The sequence below is a fragment of the Malaclemys terrapin genome, chromosome 6 (genome assembly GCF_027887155.1).
Source record: "Malaclemys terrapin pileata isolate rMalTer1 chromosome 6, rMalTer1.hap1, whole genome shotgun sequence".
Lineage (NCBI taxonomy): Eukaryota > Metazoa > Chordata > Testudines > Emydidae > Malaclemys > Malaclemys terrapin.
Window position 1 is genome coordinate 109,050,123 of NC_071510.1, and position 14,028 is coordinate 109,064,150.

Here is a 14,028-nt window from a genome sequence, read left to right on the forward strand (position 1 = left end):
CACCACCCCCCGAGGTGGCTCTATCTACCATCCCTAAGTCTCTTTTCTCCTGTTTCCCTGACTTTGATCACTGCCTCATTTTCCATCTCATCTTGGATGACTTTGGTTTGTTTTCAGATGAGAGAGAGAAATCAACAGTTATATCAGATTTTTTTTTTTCAAATTTGGCTGGGAAAGACAGATAAATTTACTCCCAGGCTAAACTCAAATGTGCTGTATTTCAGTTTGCATGGGACTTTTACCCTCATGTAAAAATAAACAATCAAAAGTAGCACTGTTGTTCTAAATGGCAGAGACAGAGGGGATAAAAGATGCACAACTACTATTGGATCTATTGGTGGATGGGTATTTTTGGACGTCAGAGCACAAAGGACAAATTGTACAGAATGAAAATTATGAACCAATCACTTACTGTTTGACAGCCATCCTGCAGTCTTATACAGTCATAAGGTGGAGACACTATGTCTGTGACATAAATGTACTGTTTCAGTTGTATTAGGGACATTCTTGCAATGGAAAAAACTATTTAATGAATGAAAGGTCAAAGTGCTTATCTTTGAAAGGTCAAAGAAATGCTTATCTAGATGTCTTTTATTAATTCTATAGAACGGGACAATTCATCAGCAACATGGCCTAAACAGTTAACTTTAACACAATGAAAAAGGTTTTGTGACATATACCAGTGTCCTTGTTAATTGAGTTTCTTTTGGGGTTATGAATGGCACCTTATGTCTAGAAAAATCCTTGAGCAATGTAGCATCTTAATAAAATGTACTTCAACTCCCAAAGTCAAAGCAAACCTCAGGGGATGAACCACAACAAAGAAAGAGTTGTACAAAATCCCCCTAAACTGAAAATGAAGAATTTTTCACAGCCCAAATATTCATTTTAATACAATGCTTGATGGGAATAACACATTTGAAACTATACACATGCATGAATGCAGATTATATCTTCATTAGAGGTTGAAAGTGGGTGGAACTATGATTATAGGTGGGTGGGTTTATCACGATGGCTCTATGAACAATAACTTAATTGAAAAACTTGACTCTACGTTCATCCAATCAGGGAACAGAAATAATAGCATAAGATCTATGGTTCCAATCCGAATTCACAAACACAGCTTGAATTTTGGGTTTTGAATATCCAGTACAACAAACAGCTCAGGATCAAATGGAGCACCTTGGTCCATACTGTGCCATCAACTGTTAGGCAGAACTCACCATTGATTTCAAAGAGGAGTTTTAATCTAAAAACGTATGGCACAATATGGCTTAATGAGAACAAATTGACACAAAAGAGTACATTTATTTTGAACCTCTTAGAGAAACAAGGTGGAGGTAAAAATACAATGAACCCATTCTGAATCCCCTAGAAAACTTCAGAAGATGTGAAAGGTTAAATACGCAGGCTGCCTAGTGTATCTATAATAGTAAATACAGTATTACATCATCTATAATTTTTGTCTTTAGTAATAGGTATATTTTAAAAAGTAAGAAATAGTTTTCTAAGGTGAACTAGGTAGTATATTTGTTTTCTTTTAGTTTTGTAGCTGCAAGAGAAAGTTTTGTTCATTTTCTGTCAATTCTAGGAGACAGGGATGATGGCTTCACAGAAGGGCCTATAAAGGGAGGAAGTGTAGCCAAGTGTAGAGCACTAGATTGATAGTCATGAGAGGGAAATTGTATTCTTGGCTCTGCTATTGACCTGCTCTGTGATACTGGGCAAGTCATTTAGTCCTTTTTTAAAAACTTGGGATCCTACAATTAGAGTCTTAAATTTATATTAACTTCAATGGGAGGTGCAGATGCACAGCACCTCTTAAAATCAGACAACTAGATATAGGTTCTACCTTTAAGTTAAAGATTCTATCTTTAGACCAACATTTTCAAATGTATGTGCTTAAACTTCTGTGCTTCCATTTATTCATAAGTAAATGGAGCATAATAACTCTTGCTTACCTGTGTAAGACCTACACGTTAAAAACACCGACTGAGTGCTAATTAAAAAAAAATTATAATAAAAAATTAAAAACAGAAGACCTTCAGAAAATGAACAAATAAAAATGTGATCTTTAAAAATCTAAGTAGAAAATAAATGCACAATAGATCTATGTAAATAAAATGTGCAAAAACATATATAGATATTTATTACTACCTTTAAAATTCTTGCATAGTTATTACAAATTTTGGGTTCTATCTTGCTATCAGTTGTTATGCAGAAATCCCATTAGCTTTTGTGGGAGTTCCACATGTGGCATGCTGGCAAGACATGGCCCTAAGAAAATAAAGCAAATTTTCCACACCTGCAAAGTTGCCTGTGTATTATACATCATGTGCAGATCATCAGCTAGTGTAAATTGACTCCAATGGAGCAACACTGAAGCTCCTGCAATGCCTTTGAGAAATGTTCTTTTGAAAACATAGACAGATAAATGAACACTGCATACCATTTCAGTCTTCCCTGCACCTTGCAGTAGAAAGTAAGTGGAACATATAGGAAAACTACTTGGTTTGAAAACTTATAACTGAAATATCATGGATTTAAAGAGATGCAGTCTGGTATATCCTTCAATGATTCAACACACACATTTTCTCATGACAATGATTCTTCTTCATATACTGAAGTTTTCAGTTAATGAAAACTGTTAGGTTTCTTTACTTTCTCTTACTGTCACTAATGTTATCTTTCTGTAACAGTAAACAAATTACAGGTGAGGCACAAGTCTCTTTTGCAGTTTTATTTCAAGCTGTATGGAGATTACAAGGCCAAGTTTAGAAGTGAATCTAAGGAAGTTTAAATAGGTGTAATTTACACATACTGCTTGCCTCACCAGTTCATAAATTACATCAATTTAGCTTTTCATGAGAACATCAGCTCCTGAGGCCAGTGACCGGTTGTGATGTTAATAGTTCATATATATTATAGATTTGATGATAATTAGGTGCTGAACTCTGAAACCACTTACTCATGCCAGTAGTCCTTCCTACAATCCTAATGCTGGAACTATTCATGTAAGGGTTTGCTGGATCAGATCCCTATATCAGGATAAAATACAGTGTGAATGAAGAATCAAATACTTCCTTATTCTTAAATGAGATTATAGTTTTTATTAGTAGCATTAACACGGATAGTTATTTATAACATATCACACTACGTTGTGGCATCACACTGTATATGTAAAATGTTCTCATCACATTCACATTTGGTCACATGACAGCTGTTCAGATTATTCTGCACACGTCTGGAAAAAACTTTAAAACATTGATATGGAGCCAAAATATGCAAGGAGACAAGCAAATTGCCAACTGTAGCTTTTTTTGCCAGCAGCTTCCTTAGTCAAGCAAATCAAGCACCACTATATCAGCACTAGAATCAGACAGTTTGAGATTCTGCTGCCATTTTAAAACTTTCCCTAAGCAATGACACTGTAGTGGAAAATCCCCAGCTCAGAGGTGGTGATAGAGGAAAAGTAATCATTTACCTGTCACCCTGTATACTTGTAACCAGAATAAGCTTTCCAAGTACACAAGGCTTCCATTAGAAAATTCACATGTGAAAAGGCTCAGAAAAGTACAAAGTCACACAAGAGGCTTAAAAATGAGACTGTATGTTTTTTTTTATCAAGCCCTGTAGCTCCAAATGACTGCCCTCACATCACTTTGCCACATCAACAGTCCTTGTTAGCACCAATACCCATTTCCCTATGTGGAGCAGCAGAAAGGAGGGCTCACCATATGATTCACCCTCTCTCGGCCCTCTGCATGAATGGTATCAGGCCCTCCATGGCAGTCTGGACACATAGGGAAAGGGCTTTGGCCAGGCAGCCTGGGGTGAGGTCAGGGAATAGCTAGCTGCTCCATAGTCCTGTGGCTACGTGGCATAAATACCATGTTAAAAGAGTTGCATGCTGTATAGAACAGCATTAAGTTCCTTCCTGCACCCTGTGACCCTTCCCCCACTGAGGGTCACAGAGCACAGCTGTGTCCTGGAAGCTAAGAGCAGCATGGCCCTGCCTCTAGCTATGTTACCAGTGCTTGGGTTGTTTTAGAGGAGTACAGTGGGAGAATCTCTGCATGCATCTGGCCAGATACTGCAGAGTATATGTGAAGATTTCCAGTGGATCCCTTCTCAAAGCTTTTTTCAGGCTGCAAACTGCCCCTGCCCTACTGCTTCTAGTCCTGCTGTGAAAGTGGTAGTATGCCTTCCACACAATGACTGTTTTAGAGTTGCATAATTTATTGGTTAGTTTCCTCTCTTCCATACACGTTCACATGGAAGGGGGAGATAGAGCCCTTATATCCAGGAATGAAGCCACAGATTTCGTTCCTGGGTATAAAGTGCCAAACGGTACATAACATAAAAGCTCATCTGCTTAACAACATAGATCATTGTGAACTCATCACTCTGGTCTTCTGCTCTTTACACTGGCTCCCCATTCAATACAGAGTTCAGTTCAGTGTTTCTGTCGTGATATTCAAAACCTTCCATAGGGTTGGCCCTAACTACCTGAGTGGTTGCCATGAGCATGACATCCCGCAACAGCTATGTTCCACTGGAACCACGAAACTGTCAACCAATAGGGGAAGGCTCGTGAGTGGAGGAGAATTTTCACAGGATCTGGATCTAGACTATGAAAGAAGAAATAGGAATGAACATAGGACTCTAAATGCAAAAGCACCTTTCTTTGACTTCAATTCTGTGAGGAAGAACTAGTTTCACTGCAAAATTAACTTGAGTTATAACTTGAGTCTTGTCCACACACAAAAACCATTGATGCTTTAACTAAAGTTGACTGGCCCATCCAGGGTGAATGGCTAAGCTCAAGTTAGCACAACTCATCAGCTGCTCACATGACTACTCTGTATGATACACACAAGTGAGTGATAGTGTGGACACAGCAGCTTGACTCTCACTCAAGCTAGGCTAACTGGAGAGAAGTAACTTGAATGTAGATAATCTGAGTTAACTCTGCAGTAAACACATACCCATAAATTCTACAAATACAAATACTACACCTGCTTTTGCAAGTATCAACAAACAAATAAGCCTATATATTAATCAAATAATTTCTCCTCCAGGCTGGGAAGGAGAAAAGAGAGAGAGAAATTTCTGTTGTTTGGTGGATGCTCACATGGGGGGACATATAAGATCTAGTTAGAGAGAGAGAGAGAACACAATTTTGTTCTTTTAGTCAATATTAATATGGTAGACACAGTGCAACACTGTTTCAAAACATGGTCCCTAATTACATCTGCACAAATATGCATGCACAGTTGCTATATTTATGCTTGCAAATTCTGTTATTAGGCAAAGAAATACAGCAAATAAGCATGCAAGTATCTGCATTTGAAAAATTTGCATACACATAGTTACAGCTAGGTTAAGGCCAGCTGAAAATCTGGCCCAGTAAGCATGATATTGAGCAGCTGTTTTGCAGTCAAATGTTCTCCAGTATATATTATGCCATTGCCAGTGCACCATGGAAAAGAGGAACAGGTGATCCATGTCAGTAGGTCTGACTGGTTATTAAAGTGATGATTAGTAATTTGCAAGTGATTTATGACATGACAGTTCCTTCAAAGCTTCACATTTCAATCAGTTCAATCACATTAATGGGCATGACTGTTTAATTAACATGCTAAAGATAGGCGTGAATAGTTTAGCTCATCAAAGGCTTCACACCCTTTGCTTGTCACTGTGGTATGTGCCGTGCAGCTGTGTGCCAGAGTCTGTGAGAGGCCAATGTTCAGGTTTAGCTGTTGTCCAAAGCCACTACATTTCTCCATTCCAAGCAACAATTCCACCTATATGCATCCGAAGAAGTGGGCTGTAGTCCACGAAAGCTTATGCTCTAATAAATTTGTTAGTCTCTAAGGTGCCACAAGTACTCCTATTCTTCTTTTAACAATTCCACCGTCTGTTTTGGCTTTGTCAAATGTAACCAATGCTTTATCCTCATCTGATGTAGTAACATCAGCTCACAGGCTCATATCACTCTTTAGGGACGTACGCTCTACAATTAAAAGACCAGCTGTAATCATCAATCACAATTCAAACAGCATTAGCACAGGTGACTGAACTTCTTTCCCAACTTGACAGTAGGCTGTGAATGATTGGACCTTGGATACAGTTTACATGCTCCCAGGTATTTGTTCAGGAATCCCTTTCTTGAAACAACAGTCTTCAGAAGTGCCTTGCCAAATTAACAGGTGTAACAATAAGACCTATGTTTGTATTAATCGTGTCATAATTAGAACCTTTAATATCTTGTATATTACTGACAAATAACCACTTTGCTTGCTTGGTGTGGTTAGGGGAAACATTTCTAGGCAGGTTGAAGAACATTAGAACCACTGTGCCGGAGAGGCTCAGGCAGAGAAAAAACAGAATTATTACAAAAACAATAGGCATTATGGGCTCCATCCTGCAAGGCACTGGGCACTCCTGTGGTGTGCTGAGTGCCCTTAACTCCCATTGACTTATGTGAGAATTGAGAGTCATCAGCATCTCAAAGAAGTGTTCAACACCTTACAGGATAGGCTCTAAGTCAAGAGATCATAATCACAAGGAACTGCAGGTGCTCAGCATCTCAAGCACATGAGGCTTTAGGTGCATCAGATTGCATGCCCAAAAACTGAGGTACCCAAAATCACTTTTGAAAATTTGGCCTTTGATGGCAGTTCTTCCAAAGTTTGTCCATCAAGTGTGATAGCTCAGTTCTTATTGCAAATCCATCTTGAAAAAGAAGATGATACGGAGGGTGTGGGCTCTGGGGTGAGGCTGGGGATGAGGGGTTTGGGATGCAAGAGGTGGCTCCGGGCTGGGGCTGAGGGGTTTGGAGTGTGGGAGGGGGCCAAGGACTGGGACAGGGAGTTGGGGTGCAGGAGCAGGGGTGGGTGCAGGGTCCGGGAGGGAGTTTGGGTGCGGGAGGGGTATCAGGATTGGGGTAGGGGCTTGGAGTGTGGGCTCAGGGCTAGGGCAGGGGGTTATGGTGGGGGTGTGGGGTCTGGGAGGGAGTCAGGGTGCGGGAAGGGGATCCGGCTGGGCGGCACTTACCTCAGGCAGCTCCCACTTGGCAGCACAGCAGGGCTAAAGCAGGCTCCTTGCCTGCTATGGCTCCGTGCAGCTCCTGGAAGCAGCTGGCATGTCCCTGTCGCCCCGGAGGACATGCATTGTCACCCGCACCTGCAGTCACTGCCCCAGCAGTTCCCATTGGCCACACTTACCGGCCAAGGGGAGCTGCAGAGCTGCTGCTCTAGGCGGGGGCAGCGTGCGGAGCTTCCTTGGCTGCCCCTGTGCTTGGGGGCTATAGGGACATGCTGGCCACTTCCGGGAGCTGCACGGAGCCAGGGTAGGCAAGGAGCCTGCCTTAGTCCCACTGCGCTGCTGACTGGACTTTTAATGACCCGGTCAACGGTGCTGACCGGAACCGCCAGGGTCCTTTTTTGACTGGGCATTCCAGTCAAAAAACAGACGCCTGGCAACCCTATCATAGCTATCCAGCAACTATGGGCTTGATGCAGAAATTACTGGGTAAGGTTCTATGGACTGTGTTATGCAGCAGGTCACATTAGATGATCATACTGATCCCATTTGTGAAGCTATGAAACACTTTCTTACCTTTCCCAAGATGGCTGCTGCAACACTATGCCCCTGAAACAAGTCCCAGAATTAAATGCTGTCTTTTAAATTATAAATTTCTACACAAAATGTGTGTATGTTGAATTATGCTTGTGCCTGTGTCACAAATACCCTCTCTTCTTGATGTCAAGTATCAGGGGGTAGCCGTGTTAGTCTGTATCTACAAAAACAACAAGGAGTCTGGTGGCACCTTAAAGACTAACAGATTTATCTGGGCATAAGCTTTCGTGATAGTCACTATCATTGAACAAAAAAGCTTCAGAAACAGACTTCAAAGAGAAACAGCAGAACTAAACTTCATTTGCAAATTTAACACCATTAATCTGGGCTTAAATAGGGACTGGGAGTGGCTGGCTCATTACAGAAGCAGCTTTTCCTGTCCTGAAATTGACACCTCCTCATCTATTATTGGGAGTGGACCACATCCACCCTGATTGAATTGGCCCTGTCAACACTGGTTCTCCACTTGCAAAGTAACTCCCTGCGCTCCATGTGTCAGTATATAATGCCAGCACCTGTAATTTTCACTCTCTGCATCTGAAGAAGTGAGGTTTTTACCCACGAAAGCTTATGCCCAAATAAATCTGTTAGTCTTTAAGGTGCCACCAGACTCCTTGTTGTTTCTCTTCTTGATCTCTCCTTTGTACTCCACTACACTCATCTCTATTGTGCAGGAAACAAACACTTATATGTACCTGCAAATACAATTATCAGCTGACCTCTCCACTTAAATTATGGTAGGGTTACCATATTTCAGCAAGCAAAAAAGCCCTAGCCCCGCCCCTGCCCCTCCCACTTCCCACCCCCCCAGAACCCCCAACCCTCCCCCCGTTCCTTGTCCCCTGACTGCCCCCTCCTGGGACCCCTGCCCCTAACTGCCCCCCAGGACTCCATCCCCTATCTAAGCCTCCCTGCCTCTTGTCCCCTGACTGCCCCAACCCTTATCCACACCCCCACCCCCAGACAGACCCCTGGGACTCCCACGCCCCATCCAACCACTCCCCACCCCCTGACAGCCCCCCCCAGAACTCCCAACCCATCTAAACCCCTCTGCTCCCTGTCCCCTGACTGCTCCGATCCCTCTCCCCACTCCTGCCCCCTGACAGCTCTCCCCCAGAACTCCCAGCCCCCCACCCCCCCGCTCCTTGTCCCCTGACTGCCCCTCCTGGGACCCCTGCTCCTAACTGCCTTCCAGAACCCCACCCCCTACCTAAGACTCCCTGTTCCTTGTCCCCTAACTGCCCCCTCCTAAGACCCCCCCCAACTGCCCCCCAGGACTCTACCCCCTACCTGTACCCTGACTGCCCAAAACTTTCTCCACTCCCCCCAAAAAGCCCCCCCCTGAACTCCCGACCCCCCCCCCGTTTCTTGACTGCCCCCTCCAGAACCTCCCTGCCCCTTCTCCTGCCCCCTGGCCCCCTTACCCTGCTGCTCAGAACAGGGTGTTGGGCTCTGTGCGAGCCGGACACGTGGCTGCACTCCCCAGCACAACACACAACCCGGTCCCTGGCCCTGCACAGTACTGCCGGACCGGGACACTGGGCTGCAGGGGAGGAGGAGCTGCCGGCTCAGAATGCAGGGAGGGAGGAAGGGGGGGGGGAGGAGGAGCTCCTCTACAGCTGCTCCGGAGTCCAGCCCGTGACTTTCCTGCAGCCCTCCCAGCCGCTCGCTCTGCTCTGCCGGGGAGGGGGGAAATCCCGGACATTTTGAGTGATTTACAAATTCCCCCTGGACGCTATTTTTAGCACAAAAAGGAGGACATGTCCGGGTAAATCCGGACGAATGGTAACCCTAATTATGGCCTTGTTGGTTTGTGAAAACACTTACCAGTACTTTGTATTCTCAGGTTTTTTGGGAGACAATCACTGTAGACAGATGGAGACTTCAGTAGATAGAACAAAGTATCATGGCAGCCTAGGGAACAAATAAACAAGAAAGCCCCACTTAGTGCTTGATCCTAGCGTTGAGCACCCTGAAAGGTACTGAGCATTCTGAACTCCTATTTAAATCATATGGGAGTTGAGGGTGCTGAGCACCACAAAGAAAGCATTCAGCATCTTGCAGCATCAGACCCTGAGCATAAAAGTCACTGGGGAACTGGAAACTAAGATCTTCTCAGATGACTCTTGTTTTTTAACCTGTGTGCAGGGCACCAAGATAGTACAGTGTCAGGCACTAAAAATGCATAAAATCATTAGGTGAGGTTAAATTACATACAGTTATCCCAGTTGCTCACATTTTAATAAAAATTGGATTTATTTACAAGATACAATGCAAATACAGGTTTAGACCACACAGGTTAAAAAAACCCAAGAAAACAGTTTACCCAGGTAAACATGGGAGCAGAGGTTTTCTGAAATGGGTTCTTAAAGGGGTGATCTGGATTTTCAAGTGTGTTGAGCATTCACAACTCCCATAGACTAACTTCAGGCATCCACATTTTGAAAGTCTTGGCCAGTATACTTAAGTCATCCCCCCTCTCTACAGTCAGACTCAGTCTTTCTCGAGCCTTTCTTAAAAGAACCCATGTATCTCACCATACAAAATTTCTGTTCACTGTCTGTTTCTCTCATTTTACAGTTTCACATAGAGATCAGCCCCTCAGCTTCAGCTTGCTGACTGACATCATAAACTCAGATTTTCCAGTGATAGCTAAATTATCTTTTGATGTTTGAGATACTGAATTGACTTCAACAATAAGCTCCCAGAGGCTAATACCTCAGGCAGACATCCTGGCCTCTACACTCAGGAACACAAGCAATCAGGTAACCAGTTTTACTAGCATATTGCTCCTTTGATCAACTCTACTGTTTGCGTAGTCAGTTACAGGAGTTCCTGCAAACCTTTATATGGACCTACACTAGGACATCTGACACCATTACTCACAGGCTATCTGCCCTGGTAGTTCAGGCTACCAGCTTTCCCAAATATGATCAGCTTGTTAATTAATTGAATACCTGGCCTCACATAACAAAAAATCTATATGTACCATAGTTATTCTGCCTTGTACATGACTGCCTTTATAATAAAAAATACATTAAAATAAAAAAAGAAAGAATGATTATTAATTGTGGTCTCCTGATTGTTGTGAAAAACTCTATCATCTTTCAAGCTGCACAGATTCATCTGAATCTGGCAGGTACAAATCTTATGCTTCTGAAACATTATGGATTGTCAGATTTTCCTCCACAGATAATATTCTTTTCAGTGTAATGTATGGATCTTTTTCCTTTATATGGGCTCATATCCCTTGAGAATTTTTAGGAGACCAATGTCATTTCAAGCTTTCTGTATTTTTTCCAGATTAGTATCTTCTTATCTCATGGAAATGAAACCTACTTCATGATCAACTTCTGGATAAAAATGCCTTATACCATTCCACTGTGACATGAATAAGGAGTAGCATGTGTCAGATAGCAGGGTCTGCAGCAGAGGTCGTCTCTGGGCAACCTAACAAGTGCAACTGGCTTCAGTAGGCTGCTTGATTGGTTATGCCATCTAATTGGTTAGAAGAGTCAGCAGACCAGCTCGTAAACCCAAAAGCAGGTCAGTGACTGTCTAGATCATTTGTTCATGGTTGTGACAAGGGTTTTTTGTTCTCAGTTCTGCTCCTGACTTGTTTTGTGCCAGGTAACCAGGTCCTGACCCTTACCCTTGACTATGGCTTGGCATCTTATTCTAATCCAGGGCTCTGATTCCTGACTATTGATATTGCTGTAACCATGGTGCTGATTGCCCATGTCCAGGTTACAGACAGCATTGATGTGCTACAAAGGGATTCCTGTCTAGTCATCCTGATCTGGGAAGATAGATACTCAAGGCTGGGGCATCTCGGGTAGCTGGATGAAATGGGAGATCAATTAGAGACTATTCAGTGACTCATTACATAGCAGTTTTTGTTTGTAAACTCTTTGGGGGTAGAGAGCAGGTATGGCTGGTTTGGGCTTTTTATAGCATTTAGGATAGTGGGTCTCTGGTTTTGATTGAAACCTCTGGGTATAAGTAAGTAAATCAATAATAATAATAATAGTCCCTGCCCATGATGAATACATAGTAATATTCTGCTGGGCCCTGATTTTTAGTCACAAAAGAAATGAACACCCAGATTATTTCAATGTCTGAAGCAGCATAAATGATCTGTTGCTTCTAGTATGTATGTGCCTCTAATGGTGTATAAGCAGATCAACAGTAATAATGTATTACTTTTCCCTTGAAGCTTTCATATGTGATCTCAAAGCACTTTGTAAGTGGGGCTGTTAGTATGGATGAGAAAAGTGAGACACTAGTTAGGTCCCAAGGTAAAGCATGGGGTCTGGGCAGAGTCAGAAGCAGAACTCAGGGTGCCAGTCCCCATTTCTCACCACTAGATAATAAAGTAGTACAGCCTCCATGTATAAAGATGACTTTTCAGTAACATGAGCATACAGATCAGGTACCCAAAATTATGCAACCTGCTGCTTATTGTGAAACAGTGAATCATCCTGAACAAAATAAGACTTACAAGAAACAGAAAAAAGTGAGTTTGGCAGCAATTTCCATGTTGCCATTTAGTCATCTACATTTGAAGAATGAGCAGTTAGCAGGAGAACATTTATGATATACGAAAAATGGAAGACTTCTGCTTGGCTCTTTCTGATTACTATGAAATTTGAACTGAAGTCAAAGGAACTACTATGGTAAGTGAGGATTACTATGTACATAACAGTTGCAAAATTGGGTTCTATTTCAGGAGAGCATTGTGGTATCCTAAATAAGTTTATAAATGAGAAAGACCAAGCAAGAGCGCATATTAGGACTTACACTTGTATAAGATTTGTGCATAATATCCACTCCCTGCTGCGGGGAGTGGGAAAGAGAGAAGACTATAATCTTAAATACATGCTATAATTTGGGGAAATGCTCAGATACATGGGTGCTATATGAGAACCAGGAGCGGCGCCAGGGTTTTTGGCGCCCTAGGCGGGGGTCCTTCCGCACTCCCGGTCGTCGTCGGCAATTCTGCCGCGGGGGGGTACTTCCGCGCTCCTGGTCTTCGGGGCACTTTGGTGGCGGGTCCTGGAGCGAGTGAAGGACCCGCCGCAGAATTGCCGCCGAAGACCTGGAGCATGGAAGGACCCCCCACCGCAGAATTGCCGCCCCCCCAAATCTTGGCGCCCTAGGCGACCACCTAGGTTGCCTAAATGGAAGTGCCGGCCCTGATGAGAACTTAAATAGATTAGTTGATACATAAACTAGATTAGATAGTTGGATCAAACAAATAGATTAAATAGAGTGAAGTTAGTCACCCTAAGTTAAAACTGTGGTCAGAGAAGTAGGCCAACTGTGTACAAAACCTAATTTCTCAACTTTTGAATGTGATAAACAAAAGAATTGCCGCTAGATAAACAGATGCACTTCTGCAGTTTTTTATAGCAGAGTTTTTTAAATGGTTTCATAAAATAAGTACCTAAATATATACCTTTCCCCCCCATAATTGCTGAGCAGCTGCTGTTGAAATCAATTAAAGTCTTTTTCCTGACTTCAGTGGGAACTGAATCAGGCCCTAAATGCTCACAAGTCCCCAAATTAAGCTGGGGGGAGACAATAGTATTGAGAAACAAAGGCAAGCTATGTCCAGAAAAATGTTAATAAATGTATCTATGCAGTTAGATCAGCTTTCCTATAATAAATACTTTATAGATGTTTGCTACTTGGCACCTTCAAAGCGCTTTATAAATATTTAATTTAATTAAATTAATTCCTAAACACCTCTGCAGGCTAGATAACTAAACATTATTATCCCCATTTTATAGATGGGAAGACTGATGATTCATTCAAAGGTTTCTCATGTCTGTGCTTAGACATCTCTCTATAAAATAAGTATTCACTGAGGGCCAAATCTGTCAATGCTTATGCAGGCTATGCTTCTGTTGAATGAAATGAGAGATTTGCTTAAGGGAGGGCTTTGTAAGGATGGTGAGATTTGGTCATGAAGGAATTGCACATTGAGGGCTACTGAGCTGGAAGGGAGACATCCATTACATGACAAAGTTGGATAGTTTTTGTGTGTTGGATAGTTTACTCATGACCACAGTAACCTCTTTCAATATTCCTTAAAATGAGATACAGGCAGTTTTACCATAGATTCAACATTAAGGCCCTATCAGGAAGAATAAATCTCATGAACCTGTGCTCACAATACTGAATTACCAATAAATATATATGTCTATTGACCCCACAGTACATCAAATGACTGTGAAAGCTCAATGACCTAACATTAGTAGATACAGTTAGTTAAGCAAACACCAGTTAATAAATACCTAATCTTAAAACATTCACGTGAAAAAGTTTTCTTGTTCAGTCGCACCAGTAAAGGCTGGGGTTTTCCAAGGTGACTACTTGAGT

General features: G+C 42.4%; 1 long non-coding RNA gene across 1 annotated transcript in view; it reads right to left on the minus strand.

Moving 5' to 3' along the window:
• Positions 1-437: 437 nt before the first annotated feature.
• The window catches only part of LOC128839670 (uncharacterized), a 46,323-nt gene continuing 32,732 nt past the window's right edge, over positions 438-14,028 (minus strand). Inside the window, exons 2-6 of the long non-coding RNA XR_008445500.1 lie at positions 9,472-9,558; positions 7,624-7,656; positions 4,510-4,631; positions 2,969-3,038; positions 438-465 (exon numbers count right to left, since the gene is read on the minus strand). This is a non-coding gene — a long non-coding RNA (uncharacterized LOC128839670). The remainder of the gene's footprint in view (positions 466-2,968; positions 3,039-4,509; positions 4,632-7,623; positions 7,657-9,471; positions 9,559-14,028) is intronic.